Raw genomic sequence first — 5,128 nt, 5'->3', positions numbered from 1 at the left:
GGGTCACCGGTTCGATTCCCTGTCAGGGCACATCCCCAGGTTGTGAGCCCAATCCCCAGTGTGGGATGTGCAGGAGGCGGCCAAATGATGTTCTCTCTCAGTGTCTCTCTCTCCTTCTCCCTTCTTCTCTCTCTAAAATCAATAAGGAAAAATATATATAAAAAAATTGCACCAAACTTCAGAATGGCAGCTGCAGAGCCTTCACCCCCAAGGGTGGCTCGCTGAGCATGGTCAGCACCCACGAGGCCGGCCTGCTGGCTCACCCGGCAGGCACAGCACTCTCACTGATAAATGTGGTGATGAATGTGGAAGGAGAAACAGTGTACTGGGCGTGCTCACTCTTCACTTTGGAACTTCCTGCCTGCAGGAAGCAAGTATTTCTGCGCTGGTCCAGACTGCAGTTGGTAAGAGCAGCTCCTCACTGGGAAGGCCTGCTTGGCAGCATTGCCCCCCCTGGGTGTGAGGGCACCTGTGCCTACTCCGGGGTCAGGGCGGGAGACTCCCACCCCCCAAGATTAGCCGCATTTTTCACCGTCAACCCATTAAGAGTAGTAGTTTGATCTCTCATCGGCCTTATTGTTATTTTATTTTAATTTTTCAATCAGATCAAGATCTGGACTTGGAGGGAAAGCGCTATTAGGTTGGGCCCCTGTAATGCAATTAAGAGTAGGTTTGGTTCTTGTTGAGCTGATCCGGGGTGGTGCAGAGGAAGAGACCTAAGGAGCTTCTCATCCCCTCCATCTCTTTCCCCGCCCCTCTGCTCCTCCTCTGTGTGCTCTTCTGCAGAGATGTGCAATAATCTTACAAGGGTCGATCAGTGTCCTCATTTCTTCCCCTGGGACCAAGTTGAGCATGCTCCCCAATTTTAAACTAAAAAAAAAAAAAAGGAAATCTTGAATGAATCATTTGTGAAACATGTTCCCTTTTACTGTCTCTCAATAATGAATGAGAAGCAGAATCAATAAAAGCACAGATACTATATTCAGAGTGTAATTACAGGAATTCATTCAGCATCTGGTTTGTACAAGCCTGTCCGCCCTCAGAGTTTATGTTCTAGCCACTCAGGAGGGCCCACACCCACACCCACGCCCACACCCACACCCATGCCCAAACCCTCACTGCACTGCTTCTAGATCCATAATTTGCTCATACCACTCAGTGCCTGGTTACCTGGCTCACTTGCATGTCCCCAAACTTAGTTCAGAGACCATTTTTTCTAGGGAGCTTTTCTGATTCGCGCAGAATCTCCCTTCTAAATGTCCAGTGGTTAGGGTACTAGGGTCATAATTTCAATTATCATAACATATTGGAACAGTCTACTTAGTCTACTTAACATTTCTATCTTTTCCTACTAGACTACATGCTATGCAAGAACAGGAATAGCATCTTATTTACTTTCTAAGAACCAACCTCTGGCACAGAGCTTGGAATAGAACAGTATCTCTATAAATAATTTTTTGAATAAAACAGAACATTTTAACATATATTTACTTACAGTCTCATATTTTTCTAAGGAACTCAGAATAAATCTGATAAAAATGTTTTCAAAATGGATATCTGTTTGTTTGGAAATGCTTTTTATGGAAAAAGACAGACCAGGCACACATAGCGGTGACAAAACTACCTTTTAAACTGTTTATTTCATCTTCTATTATGCCCCCAAGCAGCCCTGACTTAGTCTAGTGAAGGGTCCACTGTCATACCAACTTCTATGACCCTCAGAAATTCATTCTATGCCGGGGTTACTTTGCTTGTGAAGTTAGAGATGATAATGACAACTGCCAAGCAATACTGATAAAAGATCCTTGATTGAAAAGTTTCAGAACTGAATGCTAGCCAACAATGATTTCAAACACATTTTTCTAAGGTTTTGACGATCATGCAAATGATCAAGGAGAGGAAGGATGAGTTTTCAATTTGATAGTTTGGTATTTCTAGCTCTCAAATCAAACTAGCGGAGTTAAATATTCCGGTCAGTTTTAACTCATGCCTCTTCTTTCCAAATTATTCAACTATGGCATAGAAAATAATATTTGCTTGATCCTCTTATTAGATAGTATTCTCTGACAGGCTTACAAAATGACATGATTTTTTATTTCAGTAAGCCACATTTAAATCATTATTGTATTCCTTATCTATCTACTCAGTGGTAATTTGCTTTACGGTTATCAAAGTGAACTTGATATTTTTTGACTTTTCACTCAAAATTCCTCATATCATCCAAATTACATCTTATCATTTATTCCCCAAATAAAATACTATACCCAGAGATAGCATAATATTTAAGAGAAATGTCAAAGCAACACAAATAATCTAGGGAAATAGTGAAAGAAAGTTGGAGACTAACACTGAAAGTTGGGGTTTGCCTCACGTCAAGGGCCATACCCCATTCTTTGGTGTTAACACAAACCTTTCATTTATCATGGGACCTCCTTTTCTCCACTTTTCAGCATTCATAGGGTTACAATGTTCATCTCTATGTGGATAAATTCTGACTTGCTAAATTTGATCTCTCACTAGTTTTATCACCTATTTCCTGTGTATACCTCAATTTGGAATATTTCAAATTTTCAAATTCCAATGAACAAGAATAGACCAAAAATCAGATTGGAATTTAAAATTTGGGGGCTAGCTTTGCTTATTACCAAGTCAACATATATGCAGAGCAATGTTTGCACTAAATAAGATAATAAATGATGGATGAGGGAATGCACTTCCATTGTCTCCTGTTTCCCTCTCGGTTAGCAGGACGGAGGGAAGGGGTACCTCTTGTCTTCCTTCCACCAGGCTACTGCGGGACTTTGCAGAATTTAAGGCTCTACCCACAGTCACAATTGCAACCTCCCCCGGCCTCTGCTGCTCACAGATCCCAGGTCTTACAGCAGGTCTGAACTTGGCCCACCACATCCTGCGGAGAAAATGCATCACACTCAGAACATAAGTCATCATCTCCTTGAAACCAGACTCTTCCCTCACTATGACCAGTGAATTGTCTCTTGCCATGAAGCTGTAGTCACAGTAATTTGGGTGTGTTGCAGGTAAACTTCCTATTTATTCTTCATCAAATCCGACCACTTCATGACAATCTGTTCTCCATAACATTTTTTGACTCTGCTCTTTATTATTTGAGCACAGAACTGCCCAACCAAGGATTTTTATTGAAAACTATCGTGTGGTCGTACTATCATCTCACCTCCATTTTTTCATTCATCTGTTCTTCCAACATCACTTCGATTTATTGCTTTTCAACCAGACTTTTGCAGTGCTTTGTAGTTGCCTCTATAAGGCTTAGTTTGGCCCTTTGTTCCTGTCCTAGAGTCCCTCAGAGTCCCACCACCCATCTCCAACATTGACTGGTTGTCACTCTGCTGCTAGCATGCCAATGTCTCGGTGATCCTGCACTGAGGATGAGTGCTGCCACACTCGGGGAGAACGCTTTCCCACCAGATGCTTCCCTTCCAAATGCCCATCCAGGTGACTGTGTCGGCGTGGTTTTCCATGAACGAACCTCTTAGTCTCAGGAGCACAATGGCTCTGCTTCTGTTTTACCTGCCTTGGTGAAAGGCACAAAACAGGAAATACTGTAAAATCCCCTCTGAACACCAAGTAGAGTTTCTTCATGCAGGTAAACACGAGGCAGAGTGCTCTAGATGTTTCAGGCAGGCTGGTATTTTAGGGGCAGAATTCCTCCCCAGTGTGAAACGAATGCAGAGCTAGGAGTCAGGTGGGGCAGGGGGTCAATTTCCTGGTTTCCTAGCTGGGGAAACACACCAGGAACCCAGGCAAGCTGTGAGCTTGAGTGTTTTCTCCAAGTCCACTGAGGACGGAGACCACAGCGGGACAAGAAAGAGGAGCAAGCTCTTAAAATAGTCTCAGTCCTGAGGAGGCCTGAGGAGCACTGAGGCTGAGCCCGCAGGGTCAGCGCATAATGGCTGGTACTCAGCGAGGCTTTTAAAAGTTCCATTCATACATTTTGTTAATGTACTTGCTGATTATGAGGATGCAGCGCAATCAACATAACACGAATCCAGGCTGTTTTAACTTTTGAAAATGTGCTCAACATTTTGGTATATGACCATTTCCAGAACGATTCTTAATCATTAATATTGATAATCAATGAGAGATGCCTTTGTTAGGCACGTTGAAATATTTTATTGAGGAAGAAGCTGTCCCTTAGATTGAGATTGCAAATCTCAGTAGAGGAGATTGAACAGATACGTGTTCTGACTTGCCTTACATCTCTGAGCTCTTTGGAAACAAGCTATCAAGAGTATTGTCCTCAAATCTGCTATTTGGACTTTTTGTGAGATTTGAAGTAGGAATAAGGAGAATGCAAATATTTCTCTTCCTGAAATGTTACATTTTTCTACTTCTTTATTGTCTCTCCGCCATAACCTCAGCAACACCACATCTACTTTGGTAACGTTATCAGGCAGGTGATCTTTAAACACTGAACAGCTAGGGAAATTTCTGCTCCCAGTGGTGACATATTAGGTCCCTGGGCTGACTCTCCCACTGAAAACAGCTAACAATGTTGGATAAACATGAGACTAGAGGAGGCAAGAAGAAAGAACGAAAAGCAGAGCAGATACAGGAAAAGAGAAAGAGAAAACGCGAAATGGAAAGAGAACTAGCAAATATTGTGAGGCAAATAAACCATTGAGTTACTAAGTAATTAAATATTCTTTTCTATTTTTATATATTACAGGAAAGGCAGTGGCAGCTGCAGGTATTAGGCTGAACCGAGTTGTCCAAGTTTCTCCAGGTTGTTCTTGCATGTGGTTGGAGATCCCATGGCTCCAACCAGCCACAGCCCCTGGAAACATGCTGAGTAATTAAATATTCTTAACAACAACAACAACAACAAACCCACAAAGGGAAAACAAAAATCCCCTTTGACAACAAGTAACACAAGCTTGGTAGTCCAGATCCCATGTTGAATCTTGTTCTGTCAATTACCACATAAATTTTAAAAATAAAACATTAATTAGTGCTCGGCCGGTTTGGCTCAGTGGTTGAGCATCGACCCATGCACCAAGAGGGTGCTGGTTCAATTCCCCGTCAGGGCACATGCCTAGGTTGTGGGCCAAATTCCCAATGGGGGCATACAGGAGGCGGCCAATGGATG

The 5,128-nt window shown here is 42.6% G+C and overlaps 1 non-coding gene across 1 annotated transcript; it reads right to left on the bottom strand.

The window, feature by feature from the left end:
- Nucleotides 1-4,700: 4,700 nt before the first annotated feature.
- LOC118622423 lies at nt 4,701-4,830 on the bottom strand. Its single transcript, XR_004958060.1, has one exon. It is a non-coding gene; the product is annotated as a small nucleolar RNA SNORA44 (small nucleolar RNA).
- Between the last annotated feature and the right edge of the window lie 298 nt (nt 4,831-5,128).

Source organism: Molossus molossus, unplaced genomic scaffold (genome assembly GCF_014108415.1).
Source record: "Molossus molossus isolate mMolMol1 unplaced genomic scaffold, mMolMol1.p scaffold_m16_p_1, whole genome shotgun sequence".
In the NCBI taxonomy this organism is placed as follows: Eukaryota; Metazoa; Chordata; class Mammalia; order Chiroptera; family Molossidae; genus Molossus; species Molossus molossus.
The sequence above is the reverse complement of the archived record's forward strand: the minus strand, read 5'-3'. Positions and strand labels throughout refer to the sequence as shown.